Source organism: Pollicipes pollicipes, unplaced genomic scaffold, assembly GCF_011947565.3.
Source record: "Pollicipes pollicipes isolate AB1234 unplaced genomic scaffold, Ppol_2.1 Scaffold_4740;HRSCAF=5597_pilon_pilon_pilon, whole genome shotgun sequence".
NCBI lineage: Eukaryota > Metazoa > Arthropoda > Thecostraca > Pollicipedomorpha > Pollicipedidae > Pollicipes > Pollicipes pollicipes.
The window spans coordinates 8,160,305-8,173,006 of NW_023596545.1; the positions used below are offsets into that span (position 1 = coordinate 8,160,305).

Here is a 12,702-nt window from a genome sequence, read left to right on the forward strand (position 1 = left end):
CTCTACCCCCAAATCATCTTGCATTTCGTGCGGATGTTCTTCGGAACGAGAGCACTTCTAAGAAACCTTTGGAGACCTTGACCCGACCACATGGAACAGAAATGTTGGTTTGCCGAACAGTTGCCTTTGACATGCACGGTTGCGTGCACTCAGCTGGTTGGGGGACGTCCGCAGTAGTAGCTGGGTCCCGCACCGCGGAGGGTGTTACGGCTAGTGTGCTGACGGTTGGGGCGGTGGTATGCTGCGGCCGGCAGCCCTGACAGCCGAGTGGGCGATCCTCGCCCCGATATTCTCTACTTCCGGGACCTGGTCGTGAAGGGAAGATTGAGGTGCCATGGCACGTCGCGAGGCCAGCAGACTGCTGAGAACAAACATATCGGTGTATTTTAACCCTCCCAACGACATAAACTCTGATAACGTGGGTGTCGCCAACAGCAACCAGCTCGCCTGAGAACGCTAGCCCCTAACAACAGGTCCAAAACACCGGCACCAAAACGGCGCGATCGCCGAGGGCCGGGCGCCGACGGCGGAGCTCGTTCCACCACGCTGAATGTCACACCACCACACCTGAATCCCACATCACACCAAAGGCGGGAAGGCGCGCACCCACACGCACACGCCACGGAACAATGTCCACACCCAAGGAATGATGGCGACCCTAGTTATCACAGGTTGCTGGCGGCGCCACGCCGCCGCCTTTGTCTCCGAGCCGCGCCGGTATCCCGTCGCCTTCGTCGCAAGCTCCAGCCGGCCAGCGTTTGTCGCGAAAGCGGCGCTCGCTGGTGTTGAGATCCCGAGCCGAGCGCTCGCCGCCTTCCCTGAGCCGCGGCGCTCGAGCCCCGGCTCTCCGCCGTTCGCGGAGACAGAGACCCCTCCGCCGGTGACGTCAGAGTGACTCGTGACGTCACGACCCGCCGGCGCTTCGCGTCGCTATCGGTTCTCGAAGAGCACGTCCTCGTCGTCGTCGTCGTCGTCGTGTTCGCCGAGCAGCGGCAGCTCGGTGCCAAGGTGGCGCGGCCGAACGTCGGCCGGCCGGGCGGTGGCCAGGTGGCGCGCCCTTGATGCCGGCGTGCAGCGCGATCCCGCCCACGCACGTGACCAGGCCGACCGCCTTCAGGCCGCTCAGCTCGTCGCCCGTTCACCAGGATGGCCAGCAGCAGGGTACACACACCTCCTGTGGCGGCCGCGGGACTGTCACACGCCAGCCTGCAACTCGGAGGACAGCCAGCGGCGGGGCGCGCACCTCGTGTGGCGGCACGCGGAGAGCAGACACGCGGAAACCCACCGCAGACAGACACGCGAGATTGGGCGGGGCGGCTTATTGCCACAGTGGTGGCAGGAGGTGGCGCGAATGTTATTAAAACATTAAACACGATAGAAAGAAGCTGATAGTGTTATGATGGTTCTTGTTTGCATCTTTGACACCGGGACCGGGTCGAGCGTATTCAAGGGGATACTGGTGTCTGTTGAGCTATCGGCTTCAGACATAAAGCTTTATTACCCTACTACCCGAATGTAGGCTTCATCAGCAATGCAGTACCTGTTTTTAACTGCGCTGACGTAAACAACTACGAAAGCTGCGTGGATCATTACGAGTGACCATCCGTTTATTCTCCACTAACGTATCTGATATCACTGACCGGCCGTATGAGAGGCAGATATTGGTCTGAGCCGTCTTATGGGCCGTCTAAGATGATGGCCGCTCTGACCAAAACGTGTTCTTTTAGGAAAATGCATAAGAATACGTTAATTTCATGTTTGTTTACCAGTTCCAGTTCCAACTCCAGTTCCACATGTTTCTAAGTGACGAGACGCACAGCCCCCGTCGCGTCACCAACCCGAGCTTCCAACACTCCCATCACGTAGTCAGCATCGCATAGAGCGAATGAGTGCGCCGTCTCCAGCACCACGACCCGCGCAGCACACCTCTGCAGGGGTCGGCGGAGTGACGTACCTTGAACACGCTGGCCACGCAGAGCGTGACGCTGGACGGTGACGCGCAGCGCCAGGAACTCGGAGAGGTCCATCATGAAGTCCAGCACGCAGCCGAGCAGCACGCGGCCGGCCGAGTCGGCCAGCTGATGCGGCTCCGAGTAGAGAAACAGGTCGCGCGACGTGGCCACGGCCGCACCTGGCGCCCACGCCGGCCGGGCCCGTCAGAGGGGAGTGACCGCGCTCCGCCTGGAGTCGGGGCCGGGGCCGTGGCAGCAGCGGGCTGGGGCTTGGCAGGGCTGGGGCTGGGGCAGGGTGACAGGGCAGGGCAGGGGAGGACACGGTACGGCCGCAGAGCTTGGAAACGCTTCTGGGTGGGGCTGGGTGGTACGAACGGCATCAACACAACAAAGGTGCAGATGTTCGTCTGAACCGTAGATTCGTCACAGCTCAGACGAGTCCACAACGGTGTCACAGTCTCGTAAAGGCTGCCTATTCGAGAGCGGTGAGAAACGTGCAGTGGTCACAAATCGACATAGCTGCGGAAGAAAACTTCACTGCTCCACCCACAATAACACCACGAACCCGTGTTACTTTAGCCAGTGTGTTCTGACGAGCACACTAATCGCAGTATGTGACGCCTGCAGTCCCGGTGTTCAACGGCCCATTACATGGCCATACATCCCGACACAAGAGAAAAACGTGGCGGCCGTGACGTGCCTCTAATGGTACCACGCCTCAATATGTCGGCTGGCCTGGGCTTCCACCCGCCGGGTGTGTCATCATCGGGAGCACAAGGAACGTGGAAAGGCCGTACTTTAGCAGTGGCCGAGCAATGTTCTACCAGCTAGCTATACGGAGGACGCGGGCAGTCGAAGGGCCCGCAGGAGGCTGGTCATACGCGCGTGAAAGGAGGCCCGCGCTCGCCAAGATGGCTCACCTTCAAAGAAGACGGCAAACGGCATTAAACTGACGATCATCCACGGCTGAATGTGGTAGATCATGTCGATGGGGTTGGGAGAGGCCCAGCTCCTTCTTTTGCATCAGAATCTGTGACAGCGTCCACCGCAAGCCCACTGCCGGCACGGGTGTAATGCCAGCCGCGCGCCGCACGGCTCCGCTGTGCGGTGACCTCTGTTGGGAGCAGCCAAGCGCACCAGTGGCGATGTCCGAGCATCGCATAAATAGCGGGGTAACGGTTATACTCGGCTTCCCACGCCGAGAAGAACTGCTTATGGCAGCAGCGGTACAAAATTATCAAACAGCATATTTCTACTAGCGCCTGAGCGCCATGAATACGATAAGAAATCCACCATACTATTCATAACTCGTAAAACATTTTATGGCAAAATGGTGCTGCAGCAGAACGAAAGCGCCACTAACTACAATATTTAGAGGCGCAAAATCAATTGTGACAAACATTTAAAAAATGTAACTGTTTCCGGAAAAGAAAATGGATGAAGGTAGCGACACCACATATGGACACGGAGGCGCGCTCCAGGGCCATGCGCTGGCCAACTGATGGGACGAGCAGTGTGCGAAGGATGACGCATCGCATCACCGAACAAAAGGGTGTGGCTGGCAGCTGTGCGGAGTCGGATGTGGCCACACTTCATGACGATGGCATGTAGTTTCCTTTTACTCTGTAAACCTAAGCATCATTTTCTGTTGGGGTGTGCGACAGTAACGACCAGCTTTTGAAGCGTGACAGTTTGGGCTGTGGGCGGGCCACCAGAAAAAGCTGGTTCAGTCCATATGGACGCATTAAACAGAACGAGGACACAGTCAGGCCATTATCACGATTAACACGCGCCTGGTTGGCCCGCTGGATATCCTTCTAACACTCAGTTGTTGCATCAGATTGAACGATTCCCTAGAAATTGACTTCGCTGAAACCATGGCCTGACTTTGACCTGTCACAGGTCAGCGACCTTACAAGGTACATTAAAATTGGTGCCAAACAATCCGCTATTCAATTGCCTACACCTACGCAAAATTTGGCACGACTACGCCGCGCCGTTCGGAAATCGTTCCGGAAAAAAAAACATTCAGGGTGGTCAATTTGACTCCCACCCCCACCCGAGTGCGTGTTAACACATTTCTGGCCCCTGCTGGCATTTTAGAAACGATTCGAATACGAAAAGCATTAAATCAGATCCAACACCACGCCACTACGTTCCACCTATGCGCCTTATTACAATACGCCACCATTCGGAACACTCGCCATCGCCTAACATGGCTTTCCCGCGCCGGCTGATACCCTGGATGCCCATCGGAAACCAGCCGACAATTTTCAGGGCCAGTTTGTCCCGTCCCCAGCGCGGTCAGCATCGTGTCCGTTACTCACTCCCTGGAGACCCTACCGCTTCAACTCGGGAAGTTGCAGCTATGAGAGACGCAATGGCGATAGCGGCGCTTCGCTACAAGTCATCCTGCACGCCACAGGAATAGCCAGGTCCCTCACAGCTCCTGCATATGTCTGAGCGAAAACGTTACCAACCGGCTCACTGGAGGTATCAAGTGGTGACCAAGTAAGGGGAGACAGGCCATTCCTTTGAGCATTGCATACATATGCCGTAACTCACGACGCAGCGGCGGTTTCACACCGCTGCATGACAGGAGATCAGATTACAAGGTGGTTGTGGATTGAAGCGCCACCTTCTTTATTTCAATATCATAATCATAATCGAGAATGCTGCACCAAAACATTTGCAAAATCGCTCTTTCGTTCCCAAAAAACTAGGCTCAACCTGGTTTTTATGCGGAACGAACAGCTCACTCATGTTCGTCCTGAACGTGATACTGAGAAAAGTGGCATTTAAACCGACCATTGAAGACAGGGAGAGTGGTGGCCGGAGTTTGCCGGCAGCTTAGAGGGATACGACGGATGCAACAAGGCTGCGGGCAGGTTGGGAGAAGAAGCGGAGTCTAAGGCGGCGGACAGATTGGGAGGGCTAGCGAGGCGCCAAGACGGCGGAGACGGACGGCTGCGGAGCTACGGTCGGAAGACAGAAGGGCTAGCGAGGCGTCAAGACGGCGGAGATGGACGGCTGTGGAGCTACGGGTCGGAAGACAGGAGGGCTAGCGAGGGCGCCAAGACGGCGGAGACGGACGGCTGCGGATCCACGGTCGGAAGACAGAAGGGTTAACGAGGCGTCAAGGCGGCGGGACGGACGGCTGTGGAGTTACGGTCGGAAGACAGAAGGGTTAACGAGGCGTCAAGACGGCGGAGACGGACAGCTGTGGAGCCACGGTCGGAAGACAGAAGGGTTAACGACGCGTCAAGGCGGCGGGGACGGACGGCTGTGGAGCTACGGTCGGAGAGACAGAAGGGCTAAAGAGGCGTCAAGGACGGCGGAGACGACGGCTGCCAAGCTATGGTCGGAGGACAGGACGGAGGCGCGGTGGAGAGACGAGGAAAGGGTTGACCGGGGAGGGGTTGGTAGTAATGATGAGGATGTCTGGTACTATGGAGCGTGCCGGCTTCTTAGGCTATTTTGTGCTTTTGTTACGTTTCAAACTACACGACGAGTTTACAAACAGTGCATATTCAATCAGTGTATGCCTGACAACGAGGGTCTCACCGCACCCATCGTACGTAAGGACGCCTGCAGCGTTGCACAGTCGGCATGAGTGCGTGCTGAAACTATGGCAAATACGTACACAAGTCAGCATCTCTTTTTCTGTCCAGACTTGCCCAGAAAGGACGACCAGTGCCCCCGACCCAGGTTTAATGGCTTTTGATCTTGTTATGGCTCCTCTCAGACCCGACATTGTCTGCCATTCTGTTGTCGCGTCGTTTGATTGACGCCTATAGGTCGCTCGCAGGACCCCGCATGGTACCGTCAGGGAGCAGCAGAGGCCGCCTTCGCAACCCGGTCAGCCGGCTCGTGTCCCCCCAATCGGCTGAGCAGGCCTGCAAAGCCAGGTTGGTAGTCGATCAGGGCTAGGAAGGGCTCATCAAGAATCATCCCCGGGAAGGGCTCCTGATAGCAATTGTGGTAATTGACGGCGGGCGGCCGTCCAATGGGGGCTGACACCTGGCAGGGGCCTGTGGATGGTCCTGGCCTTGCGACGAGGCTGAGCGGAGGCGCGCGCACCCAGGTCAGCTGCTCACCTGCTCAGCGCGGCAGCCAGCGCCATCAGGAATCCCAGCAGGTGAAATGTGGTCGACTCGTATGTGAAAATCACCAGGCCTCCCGAGATGAGCGTCACTACCAGCGCCATAGACCATTGCTGAAAACACACCACGTCATAAGCAAACCACGTCACAAGCACACCACGTCACAAGCACGCCACGTCACAAGCACACCACGTCACAAGCACACCCACGTCACAAAGCACGCCACGTCACAAGCACGCCACGTCACAAGCACACCACGTCACAAGCACGCCACGTCAACAAGCACACCACGTGACGGCGACGAATGGAATCACGTACAGCATGCCTATGCAGTGGTCCAGGCAGGGAGGCACAGGGGGACAGGGGAAGCAAATTACATCAAAGGGTTTTAAACCTGCGCACCCGCCATCTCGGAAGCACGGACAACGACGGCCGGTATGCAGCTTGCGTAAAACCGAACAGCGTTGGCCACGGTATGTAACACCAGGTTGCGGGCGCCGTGCGCGCGAGAACAACCGTCGTAAAAGCAGGCTTACGGAGAGCCTCAAAGTTAGTTCGCGCCGTTCAAAGATAAGTATGTGAGCATTTTTACAACTCATCCTATACCTTATATTTGGACAGGTCAACAGTGACAACAATACGAGAAATAGATATTCCTCCGCTTCTGTTTCCGTCCCACCATCAAATCCTAGCGCCACTTCGCAGCGCTGTAAAGCCACTGCGGTCGTATCATCAACCTAAAAATGGCACAGTTGAAGTATATGCCGGACTAGATTATACAAGTATGAATTTTGTCCCCCAAAGCGTTCAAACGTACTCCATTCAGATGTGTCATCACTTTTGTCCGTTGGTCCCAGCTTGGTATTAACCGTGGGTGTGACGCTACGTGGCCTGCGAAGACTGCAACGCCTGGCGTCGAGGTCTTTGTTGCTATGATTCGCGAGTGCGCATGTTCTACACTACGCTACGAAATCTACGTCACGGTCGATTCTGACACAATGTTGAAACCTTTCCATAGAAGCATGGCCTGGTCATGTTTACACAAGTTGCTGACCCACTTGCATCTACTATCTATATTCGCGGGGGCCTTAATACTCCTGCAGAACTGATAACAATTCTGGTAAAACTTCGGAGCTCTGTTGGTTTAAAAATAGCCCCCTGGATAATTGTAAATTGAATAGTACCGGGGATTTATTTTCTGCAGCCGTTTAGCACGTGCCCGGGTGGCATGCTTAATGCCCTTTGTTTGGGTGAGGGTCAATTTGCCTCCCTCGAGATCTCAGAAACTAAGTGAGCTAGAAAGCCAAAACTCACAGGGCGCGTTGGTTGGCCTGTATGTGAACTAGCTCGTATCAAAATTTAAGGTTCCAAGATCATGACCTCCGGATCAAATAACGTCAAACGAGGGCGAATTCCAGACTGGTGTCCAAGGGCCCCGAACTTAGGTATTTGCTTTAATTAACAGGTCATCGGTGCCAATTTAAGGTCAGCGACCTTTTTTGACCTTCGTATGTCGTGGTGACCCGAATCCCACAAGAGTTCTCTGAGTTTGGCATTTGAAGAAGCACCAAAGATTACGCATGGCAGAATGTTCCTAAAACAAAATGTTGATCTGGGTAATTGTAGGCCAGTGACCTATCCTGACCCTTCAGAAGTCCATGGGGGGATGTATACTGCAGTTCCTGTTATGGAAAAATTTGAAATGAGCACCAGAAAATACCCCGTACAGCAAGATCTAGAGCAATAAAACAGGTTAGTTTGGCCTTGGTCTGATCTTTATACCTGACCCTACGTCAACTAAATGTTTTTATCCAATTATTGTACTGCCTGAGAAACTCTCCCAGATGTATGGCGTCGTCTAACACTCCACTGTTGCATCATATTAAACGATTCCCCAGACATCGTCTTCGCTGAATCCATGGCCTGACTTTGACCTGCCGTAGGACAGCGACCTTACAGGGTTACACCTAAATGTAAATGTAAATAAATGTTCTGATACCGAGCGATCCAATACTCAGTTGTCTACAGCTATACAGAATTTGGCGCGGCCACGCCGCGCCGTTCGCAAACCATTTCGGAAACCTCCGTGGGGTCAGATTGCCCCCTCCCCAACCGAGCGCAAATTAACGCATGATTTCTTCCGTTTATTGGCTATCAATTTAAGAAGGAATTGATGTTGCGGTAGCTTTTGGCTTCCGTTCCCAGTAGGAGAGGATAGAAATGAAAAAGCATGCTTCAAAAGGCTATATCCGCCAAATTTTTACGGGCGTGCCACTATCAGGGGCTCTTTGTCAAACGTATGCACCACTAGCCAGGACACTGGCCGCCCTTGTGTCCATGCACTGCAGACAGGCGCCAATGCCCCCGGCGGATGTGTCACAGGTTTTATTGCATTTGTACAAGTGTTGCCGCCCTGGGCGCGAATACCTGGCCCTACGTCCTGTAGCGCGAATGGGAAATAAAAACAATGAGTTGGGGGCGTGACACACCTGCCCCAACTAACCGAGCGCGCTCGTTACAGCGCAGTTTACATGCTGGCGACCACGGAAACAACTAACTGGAGTCGATCAGCACCCCTTCGCATCCTACAGCTTGCAGCACGCGCCCAAGGCCCATCGACAGCGCCCGAGGCTTAGACGCTCGCGGCCCGCCAACGCTCCGGAGTGCAGTGTGCTCACCAGCTGCTCGATGCGTAGGAAGAGGGCGCACACGTAAATAAAGATGACGGACGTGGACTTCGTCATGGTGTAGAGCGTCACAGTGATGAACTCAAAGCTCCACTGCGAGAGGCCAATATCCAGTGCGCTCAGCACGCCCGGCGCCGACACCTTGCGCCAGAACTGTCGCCATGAGAGCGTGGTGCGCTGTGTGTTGTAGGTACACTCGAGATAGTTGCGCACGGTGGCCGCCAGGAGAAACTTGACGGTCAGGTGGGCGAGTACGATCGAGAGCGGAAAGCGCAGCTCCTGTCAGAAGAATGGCATGTGCACATCACACTGTTGCAGGTCACACCAGTATGAAGTGTCATACAACACACAGGGTTAATTTTGTAACTTGTTTATCATTTGTAGCATGCAGCCTACAAAAATAATATATTAGCATCTCAAAACTTGTGCTTTTGACTGGTTAGTGGCATGAACTTATGCATTTCATGCAGTCACAAGCAAAAATACATGCATACCAACACCCTGATCTTGTAACAGTTTTTCTCCCCAATCTGATCCACAACATGCCTAACATTTGAACCAACATTACAGTTGTTGCATTAAAGGGAGTTTGTCCAGTAAAATCCTAAAATTTAACTTTGCACATACAGTTGAAGAAAGTTTTGATTTTTAAGAAACATTATCAGTTGAAAGGCATTGAGGTGGTCACCCTCAAATACTACTAGCTTGCAAACAGTGCAGACCTTGTTCACCTGCCACTGAAAACAATAGCATATTTGACACCAAAAAGACTATGTTCTACTCTAAAGATTGCAGGAATAATTGTTGCACCATAAATCTTGTTCAAGAAGGTAACCCATGTTACTATATTGCTCAAGTTTTAGCAGTGATCTAACTGTTGTTCAAAGCATACAATACGGTTTGAGTGTGATCTGTAATTGCCCTATTGCACAATTAAGTTAGCATACACTTTGACAAATGATAACACCATATTTTGATAGTTAATATTCATGCCTGATCATTAGCCTGAATATCATGTCATGCCAGCAACTGACCTGCAGAAGAGATTTCTGATAAAATGTAAGTGATATGGAGAAAAAGAAATATGTCAGAAGGCAACCAATGCTCTTGAATGCATACTTCATAAGTTCAAAATCCATGATGCTCTTCACCATTCATTGTTTGATGTGATCTGAAAACATTTCAAGGCATACATATTTCAGAATTATCCACAACCAGAACATATTTGTCCTCCTATGCAAAAAGGCCTTATAATTTAGTTAACATAGCACTTAGGCCCTCATGCCTTTGGATCGCAGATATCATGAGATATCTTATAATTACCAAACATTTCATGATCACAAGGTAGTGGTAAATGGGCACACTGTGCCCACAAGCTCAAAGAATCTAAGTGCATAGTTTAAAACTTCTGCACAACCACCTACCAGTAAATTCTATCACTCTTTTATGATTATGAGGAAACAAGGCTGTAATTACCACAGTAGCATGATCTAATGCATTAGATCTGATCAAATGGATGGCTATGGTTTGACTGCTGTTCAGGTTTGACAGCATGTTGCGGACTGCCATAGGCAATCACAGACACAGACAGACTCAGACAAATGCAGACATGCACAGACACATGCTTGGTACATTGACTTACTAAGTTGTCCGTCCAACCATTACAAACTTTGGTAGACATGATTGAGACAAGAAAAGGACAGTTGCCACAGCTCATAGACTTCAGCTCACCAAGGAAACCTGATGCAGTAAACATGGACAAATGGAGGAAGTTTGTACTTCTTTGGATACCATTTATCTCAAAACTGACATGCTTACTTTTCTCTACTATCACAATGGGCAGGAAATCCTATTTTTAACTCAGGGGATCTTTTATCTCAAATGTAAGATATAAATCCAGCAACTTGAGCATGGATAGCAAGGCATTATCATCAGATACCATAAGCTCCATTGCAAGCATGTATAGAAATTAGCAACAAACTATGCACCTGGGAAATGCACCACAAAAGTGTCCATGCCCTTGATTGGGACAGCCTGTGATCTATGGCAACATCCACACTCATGGTTAAGTCCAAGAGGGAAGGGAAGACCATGGAAAGCATAGTGTTGGTTCGATTTTTTCACCATTTTTGCTGTGGACCTGGAAATGAACGTTAAGATGGTGGGAATCAGGACTCTCACAGCAAACACTGCTTAGCATGGACTCTGCTCCCAGAAATTCACCAATTCAAAAAAGATGGAGTTAATATTTTTAAGCATGTGTGTACTCAAGGAAAGCTAGTCTATTTTGTTGCGGACAGCAAAAAGTCAATGCAGCTAATGTCCTTATCGTGACACACTTTCCCCGTATTCCCAGGTCCCCGCCTCGTTCCAAGCACCACCAGGTCCTCACTAATTTCGGCGACTGACAACAGGGCAGATTAAATGCATCAAGTGCGTCATTTACGCTTTTGTTTTGAGAAGCACTTGATTCGTATAATGCTACTAAATAAAAGAATTTGGTAAGACGTTTGTCAAGCTGGCACCAATTCATGGCTTGGGGCGCAGCGCGACGGCCGTTGGTCAGTTTTTGGCTAGCCTGTTCGGGAGTGTCGCGGCTGAATAGACGGTCGAGCGACGGCAAGGCTCTTCTCCTGAAAGCAAAGCCAAAGCCATAAATGCACCCACGCTAACATTCTAGGGGGTCGTCGTGGACATGCTAGGTGAAGTTTGCTGTTACTCAACAATACGTATTTTTGTTGATACCATCTGGAGTGTAGGCTGCATCGTCGGAACAAGCTTCGCAGTGGCCACTGACGTGATTGTCTGCCTGCATCCTCGGCGTGGGTCAGCCCGCGTCATCGACGTCTGCCTGCTTGCGTTATCGACGTCTGGCTGAGTCGCCAACGTTTGTCTGCCGTAGAGCAACCAGGGGGCACAGGGGGAACGTACCCCCTCCCCCTGAGGTTCCGAGGGGACCTTCGGGCCCCTCGGAACCGACGATTAAGGGCCCGATTTGAGGGCCCGAAAGACTGGAGAGGCTGGCCGGAGGTCCCATTGCGGGGGCTTCGGCCGCAGGGCTGGGCACTCCAATGCCAGCCAGAGGGCCTTGAGTGCTGATCATGGGCCCACTGAGTCAATAAGGGCCTATATTTCGGTCAGACACCACCACTAACGCCCAGCCGGCTCCATGGCAGAATAGACCTAAGGGCACATTTCCTAAGCACGGACAAAGCAGGAGTCAGCGATTGACATTGCTCGAGGCCCCACAGCACCTAGCAGGGTCCCCGGTGTCGTCAAGGGGCCCAGAGTTGGCTAGAGGCAGTGTTCGAGGAGGCCCGAAAAGCCTGGAGGGCCCACTCGTTCCGACGATCAAGGGCGCGATTGTAGGAATGGTATAAAGGGCTGGTCGGAGTCTTATTCAGGGGCTCCGGTCTGCAAAGGCTGACAATCAAATACCGGTCAGGGGACCCTTTGCGCTCATCGGAGAGCCCCTGAGTCAACATAGGCTTATATGCCGGTCAGCTACCACCAGTACCACACAGTTGGTTCCGTGACGGTATAGGTCTGAGGGCTCACTTCCCAATCAGTTAAAAAGTCGCGGCCAGATATTTACACTTGCCAGGGACCTTTTATTTGCCAGGGGCCCACAGCGCCTAACAGAGGGTCCTGTGCCCGCGCAAGCCCCGAGCTGACCAGGGGAAGTATTCGATGAGACCTGAAAAGGGGCCCGACGGCACCCCGGAACCGATGATCAAAGGCCCGGCTGGAGGGCATAAGGGCCCAAAGGCCTGGCTGTGGGTCACATAAAGAATCGCGGCCGTAGGGTGATAACCTGACATATCAGTCAGAGGTCCTCTTGCACCGGCTCAGGGAACACCGAAACAATGCAGATTTTTTAGTTGGTCAGAGACCACGAATACTGACAAGTCGGCTCCATGTCCTTCTGAGCCCTTGATACCCATTTCCCAAGCAGAAACG

The 12,702-nt window shown here is 52.6% G+C and overlaps 1 pseudogene; it reads right to left on the minus strand.

Moving 5' to 3' along the window:
• Nucleotides 1-908: 908 nt before the first annotated feature.
• On the minus strand, nucleotides 909-9,881 carry LOC119098983 (solute carrier family 35 member C2-like; annotated as a pseudogene).
• Nucleotides 9,882-12,702: the final 2,821 nt, after the last annotated feature.